This window comes from Sinocyclocheilus grahami, unplaced genomic scaffold, assembly GCF_001515645.1.
Source record: "Sinocyclocheilus grahami isolate Dianchi unplaced genomic scaffold, SAMN03320097.WGS_v1.1 scaffold645.1, whole genome shotgun sequence".
Classification (NCBI taxonomy): domain Eukaryota; kingdom Metazoa; phylum Chordata; class Actinopteri; order Cypriniformes; family Cyprinidae; genus Sinocyclocheilus; species Sinocyclocheilus grahami.
In genome coordinates, this window is record NW_015505824.1 from 471,151 (window position 1) to 488,386 (window position 17,236).

The 17,236-nt window shown below is 35.0% G+C and overlaps 1 pseudogene; it reads right to left on the minus strand.

The window, feature by feature from the left end:
- Nucleotides 1–17,236, minus strand: part of LOC107558398 (focadhesin-like) — a 48,250-nt pseudogene that overhangs the window by 23,381 nt on the left and 7,633 nt on the right.

Here is a 17,236-nt window from a genome sequence, read left to right on the forward strand (position 1 = left end):
CACATTTAAAATCAATGGAATATAAATCAGCCTTCAATTGAGATTTAAAACTGCTTTTAAAACCCAAAGTCTAGTGGCCACAACTGTGAAACACTGATCTCCCTCGGACCGAAAAAGCAAGAGGGGAACAGAAAGAAGTAATTGGTTTGATGACCTCGGGGAGCAAGGGTGGACGAGATTAATACTGTGGAGCAAGTCCATGCAGGGCCTCAAAAATGAATAGCATTGTAAAATCAATTCAAAAACTTCCTGGTAGCCAGTGCAATGAGGCCAGTACAGGGGTGATGGGATCTATTAGCATCAGTTAATATAATATAAAAGTATATCTGAAACATTCTGAACTGCTGGAATTAAGAGGTCAGATATACACTACTGTTCAAAAAAGTTTGGAGTCAGTAAGAAATAAAAACTTTTATTCTGCAAGGATGCATTAAACTGACGAAAAGTGACAGTAAAGACTTTTATAATGTTACATTTCTATTTCAAACAAATGCTGTTCTTTTTAATCTTTCTATTCATCATTTTTTTTACTGAAAAACAAAATGTTTCACAGTTTCCACAAAAAAATTTAACAGCACAACTGTTTTCAATATTGATAATGATAAGAAATGTTTCTTGAGCAGCAAATCAGCACGATTTCTGAAGGATCATGTGACACTGAAGACTGGAGTAATGATGCGGAAAATTCAACTTTAAAATCACAGGAATAAATTACATTTTAAAATATATTCAAATAGAACACAGGCATTGTAAACTGTGTAGCGAATCAGCTCATGGGGAAATATGAATAATTAATCATAACTAGTTATAATTAATTATAAATATTTAGATCCGCTGTAGATATTTAGCTGACCTCTCAGGGTCAACTGTCTGTCAATTCTAAGAACGTTAATTTCCTGGTTAAGGGAAATAACTTTCTTACTGTACAACTCTACACAGAGCTTGTAGCATAAATCTGCATGATTAAGTGACTCCAGTTATGAGCAAACAATGAACAACATCAAGTGTGATACAAATAAGACGTGGTGTAATGCCTTTAAGGTCGGAGAAGATCCCCGCCTCTCAAGATGGGCTTGTCCAATGAGAAAGGCCGGTATCCCAAGTGGGAGTTTTGAGATACTGGGGAGTTTTATGACTCTTTGTGTGGAAGCATGGTAATTTGCATATGGAACTTGAATCGAAATTACTACAGATTCTCATGACACTAATATATTGCCTATGTACCGAAATATAATATACACGCTCGTTTCGATCATCAGAAGGCGAATTCATAGATACTAAACATGGTAGGATTACATATGGCAAGATGACAGGAATGGGTTCCATCATAATAATATTTCACAATATTACTGTCTTTATTGTATTTTTAATCAAATAAATGCAACCTTGGTAAGCATAAGAGACTTTTAAAAAAAAACATTAAAAAATTTTACCAACCCCAAACTTTTTATAGTATAGTGTATAAAGAGCTGCAGTGATGTAAAAGAGATGTAATAAATGCACAAGCAACTGTCCCAAAATCTGTGAGAGAACAGCAGAAAGATATTTGCTGTTCTGGGATCTATAGTTGATTACCAGCAGTAGAAGAGCCAAGCATAATCATCTCAGTTTTATTTTCATTAAGCTGACAGAAATTAAATGAATAATCATAAGTCGCTTACAGGGCATTTTTTTAACATCCAATCCTTTCAAAGAGCTCTTCAAAGAATTTAATTAAAAATGAAAGCCACTATATGAAAACTGCAAACAGCAAGAAAGAGAAAGATAGGAAAGAGGGATATGACAACAATCAAGCAATACAGAAAGTAAAAAGCAAAAGCATGTAACCATCCTCATGATGTTCCAAACCACAGTGACTTCCATTTCGTCAGTATGACACAAAAAATTATATTTTGTAGAATGTTTAGTTTTTTTATCCATTAAACAATATTGGACCACAGTGAAAAAAAATTCACAATATCTTCCTTCGCATTCCACAAAAGTAAAAAGTCATACAGGTCTAGCACTAAATCATTTTTTTGGTGAACACTCATTTAAGATGTAGCGAAATTAAGTTGATGTTGCTTAGCTTAAGCTTTATTACAGTTTGATCTTTCAGATTTGTTGAGAAAGACACCAAGCAAGTAAGAAGGCAAAAAAAAAAAACACGACAAAAAAGAAAAAAAAGTTGACCATATACAGAGAAATACGGGCTAAAACAACAGATAATCAGGTAAATCACTCATGACTGGCTTCCAAAGAAACGCCGGAGCTCATAACGTAACGAGACATGCTCATCACAGCGAGGGGCTGATGGAGGAGGGGTGGGAGGGCAAATTCTTATTCTTCTCACCCACCTCATTTGAGTTAAACTGAGCAAGACTGTCACAAGTTATCCATCTCATGCAGCGGGCGAGGAACGCCAAAGAGCCCTCGGCCTTTGAAATTCATTCCAACAGTTGCTGCAATCCTCTCCAACCCTCTGACTAACACCCTGTTTCTCTCTTTCTTTACTTTCTCAAGCTGTTTTCTGTAGCATAAACACTGCTCGAGAAGCTTCTATAATACTAAAAGACTGGCTCAAAGCCAGTCTTTCCCCGGCTCAAGCAAAATATGCTTGACTTCAGGAGAAACTGAGGGGCTACAGTGAACAGTGACAAACTGGTGAAGACCATGTGAAGGACCTGAAAACTTTCTTTACCTGAATTGAGGATTATGCCCTCAAATCTGAGCACATACTCAAGAGCTGCTTTGCTAATCCATTTCATGTTTTTGGCATCAAACATCATGCTGTGCGGTGACTGAAGGGGTCTGCTGGTTTATATCGGAGTCTTTTGCTCCAGGAAAACACAGCTTACATTCCCACAAGGTCAACATGAATATTAACCAATAAAATGAGTAACCAACAAAACTCAAACTCATCCAGGGCTTCTTTTGAAAGACTGGAGGCATCAGAGTTGAATTCAAGACCACAGCCTCCGAAACCTAGATACATATCAAGATTAGAGTCCTTGAGGCTCAGATCTAGCCCGAGACGAGACCCTGGTTCAAGACAGCGTACTCACACTGGAAATCCTAATTATTATTGACTGTAAAACACCATTTAGCACCTACTTCCACTACGTAAAAGCTATTCAAACAGATATAAATGTCACCAATAAACTGTAAAGCCCTCACAATCAAAAACTACTAAAAATCAAATAAATACATTTATTAAATACAAATTTTCTAAAAATATAAAATAAAATACATTTAAAAAAAGAATCACACAAATATTGTGAGAATATAATGATTTTGCAAACTTACGTTCATATGAGTGAACTTTATAATTTCGGTAACACTTTACAATAAGGTTCCATTAGTTAATGTATTAACTAACATGAACAAACAATGAACAATAAATTTATTACAGTATTAATTCATCTTTGTTAAAGTTAGTTAATGAAAGTGCAGTTGGTCAATGTTAGTTCATGGTAATTCACAGTGCATTAGCTAATGTTAACAAGCACAACTTTTGATTTTAATAATGCATTAGTAAATGTTGATATTAACATTAACTAAGATGAATAAATGCTGTAGAAGTATTGTTCATTCTTAGTTCATGTTAACTAAAGTAGTACCATAAAGTACCATAATTACAGTAAAGTTGAGTTGTTGCAAACAGGGTTATTATCAATAACTAATACCATAAGAAACATTTTTATTACTTAAAATGAAAAACATTAACTGAAATGAAATAAAATACTTTTTTTTTTATTTTTTTTTATTCATTTACCTAGTTTCATTTAAGTTTGATACTAAAACAACTATAACTAAATAAACTAAAAACTAAAACTTAAAAAGATATTTTTTAAAAAGCTAATAAAAATGGCAAAAATGCACAACAGAATTATTAAAAAAATTAACACAATTAAAATGAAAGTGTAAAAATAAAATCCAATTCAAAATAATAACAAAAACTATAAAAGTATACCAATGACACTGAAATAACACCAGTTGCAAGTATTATTAAGTTCAGAGATGCAATTAAAATAATAATAAATCTGAACCACTGAACCTCTAAATTTAAGGCTAAATGTTAGGGTAAAGACAATTACTGTATAAACTTGCCACAAGAGTTCTCAATGTATGGAAAACTGCACAAAATACAATGTCACTTGAGTGACAAAAGAGAGTGTAAAATGAACAGGGTACAAAGAACACTGATCATAAAAAGTAATTATTCACCAACTAGACAACATTAACTACATTATACAGAACTAAAAATCCCATTGATTCTACATAACTATTTACACGTTTCCAAATGTCCCCATGCTTTTAACATTTTTACATAATTTAAATGCAAGGGTTTATTGGTATTCCCCCAGCTGCAGTGCTCAACTGGAGATGTAGCGATAATACACTCAGTAATGCTTTAATAGCTTTAATAAGGTTTGATTATCCAATATTTATCTTGTTGCCAGAAAGAACTCCTACGTTAGTGTGGCCAGTTAGATCAAGCATTGTATACAGGATTCAAGTATAGCATTTCTAAGGCGGCTAAGAAATGTGTAAAGTGGGCATCTAAAACACATCACATAAAATCTACGGTCTTTCCTAATTTCTCTCCAGTATTTGTAAAACAATTCCCCAGACAAGCCTCTCCCTAACAGATCCCCCACTAACCGAGAATACTGGATCTTTCCCTCTCTTGAGAACCTTTTTAACCCTTAGAGAAGGGACACCATGGCAGCTGTTCTAATCTCTAATTGGAGATTAACTCATCAGCATCCCCATTACAAAACCAGCACAACCTCTGACCTGCAGAGCAAGCCAATTAACAGCCTTAATGAGTGAGAACGAAAGAAAGAAAAAACAAATGTACAGAGTATGAGAAAGAGTATGATAAAACACCGTTCAAAAGTTTGATGTTGGTAGTATTTTTAAATGTTTTTGAAAGAAGTCTCTTATGCTCACCAAGGCTGCATTTATTTGATTAAAAATACAATGAAGACCGTAATATTGTGAAGTATTATCACAATTTAAAACAACTGTTTTCTATTTTGATATAGTTTCAAATGTAATTTATTCCTGTGATGCAAAACTGAATTTTCAGCATCATTACTCCAGTCTTCAGTGTCACATGATCCTTCAGAAATCATTCTGATTTGCTGCTCAAGAAATATTTCATATTATTATGACAGTTAAAACAGTTGTGCTGCTTAATATTTTTGTTGAAACCATGATACTTTTTTCAGGATTCTTTGACAAATAGAAGGCTCAAAAGAACAGCATTTATTTAAAATAAAGACATTTATAGTGTTTTAAAAACAATGTTTTACTGTCACGTTTCTACATCAGTTTAATGCATTCTTGCTGAATATAAGTTAACTCTTCAATTTTTTTTGATTCCCACATAATCTGCTTCAAATATTATATGCACTGCTTTTCACTAAACGAACACAAGGACTAGGAATTAGTTATATGCACAAAATTAACAATAACCAGCAAATTTACTTTACCATCTATTTTACCAAAATATTTTAAAATATTAAATGTCACAAAGGGATTTCAGTGGACATTTTTGAGTGATGACATAAATCATTGAACCAGTTAACTGAAATGGCCAGTTTGAACTGATTCACTGAAATGCATTTAACTTACCAACCAACACCACTAATTTTGTTACTGACAGTTTAAATAAGAGATGCTACTAAAATATCTGTCTTAACACTGGTTGTGTACAAGTCTAATGACATGTTTCCTACTAAACTTAATGGTCAAATGAAAAGCACATCACATCATAAAATCACCAGCAGAATCACTGGGAATATATTGTGAGCATTCAATAAATCACCCAGCCTTAATCGGAAAGCAGTAGAGAGTGAATCTCAGCAGCATCCAGCCAAGGCCTCTAATAAGGGCATAGAGCCAGTGACAGATGATGTATATTCCTCTGTACTGCAGCCTCCTTGAATATCTTCCTGTTAGTGTGATTACATCCTCCCTCAGGTCACACACTTCCCATGTTCATGGTTGCCAGTCGTCCTGGTCTCAATTATTTCTGTCCATGAGAGCCCCAAGGCATTCTGTAATGAATGCAAGTGGGGAGTACAGGTCTACTGCACCATGATACACCTTCATTTAGCACTTAGCTAAAGTAATTACTGCTCCAGTTTCTAAGGCTGCACACGTTGCCTAGTAACACTGACATCTGGATAATGGTTAGAAATGAAAGCGTAAGATAAGGGGGAAAAAATTCTCCAGTTGCGCTTTTTTATTTTTTATATCTGTCATTCAAGGAACAATGTGGTGCTCTTAATGTGTAAAAGGAACATGTCTAAGGATTGTAGATTTCATCATTTCAGCTTGACCTTTACAGTCCTGAATGCCTAATGGAGTCCAATAAAAAAAAAGGCAAAACAAGTTGTCTGAAGTAGAGTATATCTATTTTGTTTCCATAACGTATATTACACTGACAATCCTCCTGGAGATCTCAACTATGGCTAAAGGCAAAGAAAATTGTCATCACTGACTCCAAACTCGCATTATTTTTTTTATAAGTTGGTAAGATTTTTTAAATGTTTTTGAAAGAAGTTTCTTATGCTCACCAAGAAAATACAGGAAAAACAACAATACTGTGAAATATTATTACAATTAAAATAATGTTTTCCCATTTGAATGTTTTAAAATGTAATTTATTTCTGTGATGCAAAGCTGGATTTTCAGCATACTCCAATCTTCAGTGTCACAGGATCCTTCAGAAATCATTCTAATATGCTGATTTGTTGCTCAGGAAACATTTCTTATTATTAGCAATGTTGGAAACAGTTGTGCTTTTCATTTTTAAACAGGGTGAGAATTTTCACCTTTGGGTGAACTATTCCTTTAAGTGACAGAAAAATATGTTTATGGACACAATGGTGATTGAATTAAAGAGTTTGAACTCCTCAAAGGTTTGGTTAACCAGCCTGAAGCATTAACCACTAGCCTGCATCACATCCTACAAAATAATACAAAACTGCAATACAGCAGACTAACAAAACTAAACATTAAGATGCTAAATTTACCTTAGCAGGATCAGCCTCGGCAACGGCTGCAGCAGTGTCCAGCGCTAACCTGCAGAGATCCCTGTGACTGCTGACAATAACATGGGACACCAGGAGACAAACACTAGGACATGTTCACAGAGTGATGACTGCAGGGAGTAAAGCCATTCCACGGATGCAATGGAGTCTACGGAAATTCGGTGTAGGACGCTAGTGGCCACTTGAAGCTCGCTGTACCAAGTGCTGAGAGGCAAACTCAGCTGTGTGGAGTCCTGTTGAGGCAAACGCAAAGCCTAATGTCACACGCTGCTTTTAAAACTCTCTCCTGAATGGGTGCATGATTATTAATGGTACCTCTTTTCGATCTGAGGCCTCTCTTTGAACCATTTGTAACAGTGAATTGGTCAGTTTAAGGTTCTTTGTGTGTGTCTGCCAGGGCTTCCATGAGGCTGGAGCAGGACAGCACCTGTAACAAGGGCATCACCAGCAAAGATGCACCCCAGGGAGGTGGAAGCCACAAAACCAGTCATAAGGGTCAATTTTCAAAATTGAGATTTATACATCACATGAAAGCTTAATAAATAATCTTTCAATTGATGTATGGTTTGTTAGGATAGGACAACATTTGGCCGATATACAACTATTTGAAAATCTGGAATCTGAGGGTGCAAAAAAATCTAAATATTGAAAAAAATCGCCTTTAAAGTTGTCCAAATGAAGTTCTTAGCAATGCATATTACTAACCAAAAATTAAGTTTTGATATATTTACAGTAGGAAATGTACAAAATATCTTCATGGAACATGATCTTTACTTAATATCCTAATGATTTTTGGCATAAAAGAAAAATCAATAATTTTGACCCATACAGTGTATTTTTGGCTACTGCTACAAATATACCCCAGAGACTTAAGACTGGTTTTGTGGTCCAGGGTCACATATGAGAAAAACTTTCAAATTCTCTCTCAAATGCTCTACAAGAACATCAGTGTCATTATTCAACTCAAGTCAGTTCAGCGGGGGGTTTTTTCTCTCTTCATTTTTTATTTACCGTACACCAATAAACCACATAATTTGAGCTCTAGAATTGTATTTGTAGCACAAACTATGCGGGGCGAGTGGCACATCAAGTTTAATATAGGCTTAAGGGTTTGTCTTGAGCTGAAAAACAACACTATTGCCTTCTGTAGAGCTGCTTGTAGCTAAACTGAACGTGCTTTCTAATTTTTGAACACAGTTATTGAACTGAACTGAATCAACACTGAACTCACACTATTGTCTTTTTAGAGCTGCTTTGCAGCATTTGAATTTGTCTCATTTTGATGAATCTGAATCATTGACTCTGTTATTTTCCTGTTTATTACTGTGAAGCTGCTTTGAAACAATCTGTATTGTATAAAGTACTATATACATAAAGGTTCAAATCTCTAACCCCAAGGATGAGCCTTAGAAATAATAAATCATTATCATTTGCAATTTATCCTGAAATAAAAGCTTTTTATATTTAAAATTTTTAAATTTTTAAAAGTTTTTAAATATTTTTTTCTCACAATTATTTGTATGTTGCAATCAGCATGAAACTCGGCAAGAAAAAGTAACAAAAATAGAATTTGAGCAAAAACTGCCTGTAATTCAAATTTTCTGTGGAAATTAAGCTAGCTGTGTCAATTTGCTGTGTTTAGGTAGCAAGAGGGGCTTTACCGATCTCTAGGAGGGCAGTTTGTTGAGAGGTGGAGGCACTTAGCAGTAGCAGGGAGATTCCCATGATCACTTGCTCAGGCGGGAGTTCCTACAGTTAGATAGAGCACAATCAGACAAACGGCTTGACACAGATGGAGCCTCAGAGTGAAAGCTGAATGCAAATCACTTTGAGCTAGAAAATGCTGTGCAAACAAAACCATTAAAAAGATGAGAGGAGAAGATTTGTTGAGATCACACTGAGAGTGCAACTGCAGCAACAAAAAAAATAATACAAATTTTACCATTTCCTCTACAATAATGCATTTTTGCATCTGCATTTTGTAAATGAATGCAATTAAACAGCACTGATTCAAATAGAGGTAATTGTTTCTCATACTTCCATTTCCACCTAAATAATATGCATAAAATGAGGCAGGAAATAACAGTGTAATGTGTGCATTCACCTCTGCATGTGCAGGTATTATCTGGTGGAGTGTGTGAAGGAGAGACATCAGTTCTCCTCCCAGATGAAGACTCAGCTGACAGGCACACAGGAGCTGAAGAGCCAGCTGAGACAGTTCCTTTCTCCAGAAGCCTGGATCGATGAGCAGAGCCGACGTCAGAGATTCAGCAAATGAGCTGAACTCAACCACTGCAGTTACACTGTCCACCTGATGGGTCACAGGACAACAACACACTGATTGTATATTGGATATAGTGTGCGAACAAAGTGTGATAAAAATGTTTAAATGGATAGTTCAGGCAAAGATTAACATTCCTTCATTATTTACTCCCACTGAAAAGTTTTTTTTTTAATGTTTTTAAATTAAGTCTCTTATGCTCACCAAGGCTTCATTTATTTGATCAAAAATACAGTAAAAATAATGAAATGTTATTACAATTATATTTTATATATATTTTCAAATGTAATTAATTCCAGTGATGGCAAAGCAGATTTTTTTAGCAGCCATTACTCCAGTCTTCAGTGACACATGATCCCTCAGAAATAATAGCTGATATTTGCTCAAAATTGTTTTTCTTTATTATTATCACAGTTAAAAATGATTCTGCTGCTTAATATTTTTGAATGGTAGTGAATGACACCTTCAAGGCCTTTTGTTAAATCATAAGGTAGAGCTAGGCACCATAGCAAATTTACAGCGATGGACAATTGAAACCTTCAGTTGAAACATGTTATGGGACTAAGCCACATAGCTCTATGGAGCCACTTCAGCTCAGCACATCGGAAATCATCTGCCTGCTTACCAGCATGTATGGAAGCAGGTCAAAGAGGCTGTGTATTAGCTCATGGACCACCTGAGTGCCAGACGCCCCCTTTTCCTGCAGGCTGTCAGACTCAGGAACCCCTCGTGGCTGGAGAAGGACCCTGAGGAGGCTGTGTCTAAGCAGAGCGTTTTCTGACAATCTCTGGGGCTCGCAGTACAGGTAACGAAGGAACGGAACCAGCATTTCCACATATACTGGCTCATCGCTGAAGAAAACATACAAAGTAGCCATAATTCGCCTTCAAATTCAACCTTTCCTGTTATTGCAGCTTTTAGGAAGCATCAAGAGCAGAGGAGAATCAGAAGGCCAGAAACAAACGAGATTTCACAACATGGTCTACCTCATTGACATTTTATATAGCACTTGGTTGAGGTTGATTACGGACTTGAATCAGATTTCACACTAGTCCATAGCCAGCTGAAGGAAGTCATCAATTTCCTGGAGCAGAAACAGTCAGGACGGTTTTCCAGCACTGTGATGTAGGGGTGAGGGAAAGTCCTAAAAAAATCAAGCACATAATTAAACGCTAGCATTTGTGTCATTCCACCAGAGAGGAACAGAGAGGGTGAAGGTTTTGAAGAAAATAGATTCTGAGAAATTTAGCATTGCTTACCAATAGATCCTCTGCCGTGAATGGGTGCCATCAGAAGGAGAGTGCAAACAGCTGATAAAACATCACAATAATCCACACAACTCCAGTCCATCAATTAAAGGGATAGCTCACCCAAAATGGAAAATTCTGCCATTAATTACTCATTCTCATGTCGTTCCAAACCCATTAGACCTTTGTTCATCTTCGGAACACAAATTAAGATATTTTTGATGAAATCCGAGAGCTTTCTGAACAAAACCTTGGTTAAGGTGTTTTCTCAGAGGTCATGTAACCTCATTGTGATACATTACCACTCATAAGTTTGAGCTCAGGACGATTTAATGAAAAATCCATCAATACTTTTATTCAAGAAGGATGTATTAAATTGATCAAAAGTGACAGTTAAGACATTTATTAACGTTACAAAAGATTTCCATTATATTTAAATGATCTTATTTTGAACTTTCTATTCATTAAAGAATCCTAAAAATGTATCCTGGTTTCCAGAAAAACATTAAGCAGCACAACTGTTTTTAACTATGATAAAAAATGTTTCTTAAACAAAAAAATTCAGCTTTGCCGTCACAGGATTAAATTACATTTGAAAATATATTGCTTTAGAAAACAGTTATTTTAATTTGTTGTAATATTGTAACTACCACCTTGCTGTCTATGGAGGGCTGTCTTAGAAAGCTCTCGGATTTCATAAAAAATATCTTAAGTTTGTGTTCTGAAGATGAACAAAGGTCTTATGGGCTTGTAACAACATAAGGGTGAGTAATTAATGGCAGAATTTCATTTTTGGGTGAACTATCACTTTAACTGGAAGAACCATAATTTCAGAATATGGATTTGTATTTTGGCCAGAAGTTAAATTATGGATAAATGTGATGTTTTTATCAACAATTTGAGCTCTCATTTTGACGGCACCAATTCACTGCAAGACCCACTGGCGATCAAGTGATGTAATGCTAAATTTCTCCAAATCTGTTCTGAAGAAGAAACAAAGTCATCTACATCTTGGATGGCCTGAGGGTGAGTAATTTTTAGGTGAACTGTTCCTTTAATGCACTAGCCTCCTTTGTGCAGTTTTTGCTCAGATGTCTTCCCCTCTTATTCTATGCTGGTGATTAATGTCTAACCTTAATGCTAACATACAAAAGAAGGCCCTTATATTAACAAACACACATGCTCTTTTATCCTAAGATTAATGAACTCATCCAAATCCCTGATCATGGTGTTTGTGTGTGCTTTTGGCACTGGGTCAGACAGGAACATATTTTATAAAGCTACCTTGAAGATCCTCTACATGGTAAACAGTCTTTCAACACTTAAATTTATGGTCTGGGTCACCTCCAGCCAGATGTTAGGGTTGCACCAAAGCTCTTCACTCCCTCCACAGACATCATACAGTTCAAACATTTGCTCATCTATCTCTTCTTGTTCCCCGGCCAACTGGTGCAGCCATCACATTATCAGGGTTCATCCATCAGAGGCGGTTTTCGGCAGACAGCCACAACATTATCTGCCAGACAGTGGCTGGCTGACACATTGACCTCAATCTCACTTATCTGAACTGAAAGTTTAGAACGAGACTGCTTAACCAGAAGAGACGTTTAGAACTTTAGAAGTCAAGGAGAATTTGGAAGTTTAAGTCTACAGAAGTTGGACTGAATATACAGCACCATAGTGAATAAAATTTATTTGATCTGTCTGAAGGGGAAGGGCTATGATAAATTAATATCAAAAATGATTACAAAAATAAAACAAAGAAAATAACAGATTTTATGGTGAGCATAAAAGACTGTTACGGAATAGCAGAATTTTGTGTAGTAGGCATTTGGGAAACAGTGCGCCAGGACAAATAAAAAGCTTTACCGTTTGAGCTTCTCATTTACGTCTTTTTTCTGAGGAAAGAGAGTTGATTTGTCTTTCTACACTGCCTACACAACCTCACCCTAACCCTCTCTGCTTCTGTTGGATATCTGCTTTAAGTGGCTTTGTGAGCCCAGAGCAGATTGCAGAGGAGCCATCGAGCAGACGGACACAATGAGCACCAGTGGGCATCTTCCATTAATTCTCAAGCCCTCCCTCAGTGCCCACCCGTGCTAAAGGTCAAGCACCAATCCCAGGCCAGCACAGAACCCTCGACCCATTCATCTTCACACCACGGAAGAACTGGAGAGAGAAGGAGAAAAATTTGTTATTTGATTCATTATAAAGTAACTCATCATAAGAGGTCATATAAGCCAGAATGAATTAATATAAATAAACAAACAAACAAAAAAACGTATGAAAATGAAAGTTGATAAGAGATCCATAAGTAATGGTCAGAAAGCTCAAAGTGGTCCTATAAATCTTCAAATGTGAACAAAACCTTGGTTAAGGTGTTTTCTCAGAGGTCATGTAACCTCATTGTGATACATTACCGCTCATAAGTTTGAGCTCAGGACGATTTAATGAAAAATCCATCAATACTTTTATTCAAGAAGGATGTATTAAATTGATCAAAAGTGACAGTTAAGACATTTATTAACGTTACAAAAGATTTCCATTATATTTAAATGATCTTATTTTGAACTTTCTATTCATTAAAGAATCCTAAAAATGTATCCTGGTTTCCAGAAAAACATTAAGCAGCACAACTGTTTTTAACTATGATAAAAAATGTTTCTTAAACAAAAAAATTCAGCTTTGCCGTCACAGGATTAAATTACATTTGAAAATATATTGCTTTAGAAAACAGTTATTTTAATTTGTTGTAATATTTAACAATATAAATATGTTACTGTATTTTTGTTTAAATAATCAAGCCAACGATCTGATCAAATGGCACCAGTGATCGCTAATGGCAAACACTAAAGAAGAAGATTTTTGATTAAAAAAATGCAGCCTTGGTGAAACTAAATAATTAATGAAAGAAAACATTTTTTTTTTTAAATCATACCAGCCCCAAACTTTTGAAGTAGTTCGACCTAAGAGGTCTTCATTTAGAATTTTGTCGTTTACACATATTTAAAAGAGTAGTGTTGCATCATATTCTGTTGCCCATAGCAAATAATTTTGTATGTTTAAAATCCAATATGACTAGACATGTGCAAGAGTGAGAGTTCTGAGAAAAAAAACTGGCAGCAGCTGTTGCACTTGGAAAAGGCACTCACCTAATTGAATATGGACAGGGGAAGCTTGCTTCGTTATCCCGCTGACTTGCCTGGATCTGTAGCAGCCTCCCGACCACTTTGATCAGCCCTTGAACATTCCTGCCCAGGCAAGAAACAAAGCAATCAACATCAGCAGATACTACCCAAGAAAAACCATGGACCCATAATCCATCACTGAAGGGAATACAATCTGTAAAGGCAAAACGAATCTGCTCGATTTCAAAAAAATAAAAATAAATGCAAATATGCCACCTAAAGCAAGTAAGATCCAATTGAACAAATGTAACCCTTTTTAAATTACAAATACAAAACATCTGTTTATTGAAAGGCAGAAGTAGAAGAGCTATATTTGAGTATGTGGTGGTGTTTGCTATGGAATGCTAGTGTACTAATGCATACTGCACAGTGAAAGAAAACACATATACATGATCCAAACAGTAGTGTGCAACAATGTTTTTGTTTGAGGTCATGTAACCACAGTTAAGTTGCATTTTTAACCCAATAGTGAAAATAAAATGTCTTAGATCTTGGCAATCTGAAAAAATTATCAATATATAATGACATTAAAGTTACTTTTTGATGTTACTTCTGGGATTTCTCAACAAACTGAAAATAGAAGGTCAAATCAAGAGCATTACATTGTGGGATTCGGTGCGTTCTGGTTATACGTTGCATGTTTTAGACAATGTAAGAGGTCATTTGGTTCTTAGAATCATACTCATGCACCATTTACAAACTATATACAGCAGAAATAGTACTGCGGTAGTATGCTATTCCGAATGTAGCCAATGACATATTGGGATGCGAGATATAAAGCTCTCATATCCTAACGAGAATACAGGTGAATTGTTTCTCATACATTATAAATCACTTCTGCGTGACAACATGTGCTGTGTTTTCCTTCATCCCTCCTTCTCAGCTCTCTCAAGTCTGACTGTACATTTCTCAGCTCCTATGGGTTTGATTACTGTATATTTTACCAGGAGGGAAAACATAACTCAGTGAGTAAATTCATCTTATCAGCTTTCATCTAGGCTCTTTCGTGAACCTTGTAAGCACTGCGTATAGCAAAGCCGTAACACTCCAGTTTTCCACGTTACAATCAGCATATGTACAAAATCTCTGCTTATTGCTGGATTTTATGGGATGAATATGCATGAAAGAACAGATCTTGCTGAAAACAATTGTGCCACTTAGTGCTTGATGAGCTCTAAATGAAGTCTACATAATGCTGAAATGATAAAGTTATGCCAGTTCTCACACAGGCAAAGTAAAATTTAAGTAAAGTTGTTCATATTTCATGTCTTCTCTTTACTCTCCAATCAATAAAAGCAGCAAAAGGCTAAAAAGATATTAAAATGCTGAGGTTATTGCAACAAGAAGCTCAGATTTGGTCACTTTTGTTATTGATACCTAATATCCTTTGGTAAAAAATACCTTTTACCATAAATATCATAAACGTGGATTTAAAGTGACAAAAGTTTCAATATTTAAATAACCGAAAGAAATAATGTAAGCAAGTAAATAAATAAGACTAAATATTAATACAATAAAAACATGAATAAAGCAAGTAAATAAAGCAAATATAGGAAATGTAGAATAAATAAATATAGAAAATATAAATAAACTGTCTTCATGTGTTTAAAATAAAAAAATAAATAGTTTACTCACATTTAAATTCTGTAATTATTTACTCAGCCTCAAGTTCTGCCATACAGCAACAGTTCATAGTGATGCAAGCTTAAAAAAAAAGCATCATAAAATTATCCTTAAGGCTTATGCGCTATATGGCTTCAAAAGACCATGAATAGTCATATTGACTATTGTTTTTGGTGTGTTATGTACTTTTTGCCATTTCTTGAGCTCGACAGCCTCTGGTCACTATGAACTGCTGCTGTAAGGCAAAAGTGGCATAGTGATATATAACTAAAATATATACTTCTGTGTACCACTGAAGAGAAACAGCATACATGTTTGAAAATACATGGGGGTGGGTAAATAATGACAGAATGTTAATGTTTTTAAACAATTTGAACTATTCCTTTAAAATTCCGGTCTGTATGATGAACGGGTACATTGCGTGGGTAGCTGCTATGTGTGACGGTGATGACAGCAGCAGCAGCCTTGAGGGTGTGTGTGTGTGCTGGAGACACATGAGCTGACTGATGGAGCAGGCTGCATTTCAGATGTGTTTATTTTTTTCAAATTTCTGAATATGCAGATGTGCACTCTCAGTTTGTTGCTTATCTTCATCCAAGAGTCCAACTCAAAGGAAAAAGGAAGTGTGTGGGCAGATAACTGAGGCAATCCTCTAAAAACACAATACACTAAGCACACACACAGCAGCAATCAACCAATAACAGCATCTGTGTTTGTTTGTGCTTCAGGGTTAGACTTAATTTTAGCATTTTAATAAAAGCATCAGATGGATGTGGTCTGTTACGATTACCAAAGATAAAATAAATCATATTAATCAATTAATAGGCCAATTAAACAAAGCCAAACAGTTGATTAACCGCTATATCACTGGGTCAAACAGGCACAGACTAATCATTAGTAAATAACTGTTTTAAAGAGCAGATTAAATCAAAAATTGAGTTTTGGGGCCATTTACTGTATATGCTAGTGCACTCCAAATGTTGACAAATGAAACTTTGATATAAGCATTTAAACTGTGCAGAGAATATACACTAGCCTTAAATAATAAATACCACCTGCAATTGATTTCAAACAGCATTTTGTTTTTGAAGTCATGTTCCAACCTCTTGTTTTAAAAGCAAATACACTAAGTTTGGGGTCAGTATGTTTTAAAAAAAAATAAATTAATACCTTTATTCAACAAAGATGCATTTTATTGACCAAACGTGACAGTAAAGACATTTATTTATTTATTTTTAATTTCCTTGTTCATGGTTTGAGCCAGGTTTAGTTATTCAAAATTAAAACTATATAAGATGTTTAAGATTTAAATTTACTTGATTAAAAAACTTTTCAAAAGTATCAACAATAAAACAGGGTTCTCACAGGAGTAGAAGCAGTACAGTCTAGCAAAATATGTTTTAAAGGCATTTATAATGTTACAAAAGATTTCTATTTTATATAAATATTGTTCTTTGGAGCTTTCTATTCATTTAAGAAATCCTGTAAACAAATGTATCACAGTACATGTACTTCCACAAAAATATTATGCAGCAAAAAATTTTAATATTGATAATAATGATAATAATTTGGAGCACCAAATCAGCATATTAGAATGATTTCTAAAGGATCATGTGACACCGAAGACTGGAGCAATGATGCTGAAAATTCAACTTTGCCATCACAGGAATAAATTAAATTTTTAAATATATTAAAATAGAAAATATGTATTTTAAATTGTAATAATATAATCACAGTATTACTGTTTTTACTGTATTTTTTATCAAATAAAATCAGCAGTAATGAGCATAAAAGACTTCTTTCAAAATAAATCTAACTGCCCAAAATTTTTGAACAGTACTGTATGGGAAC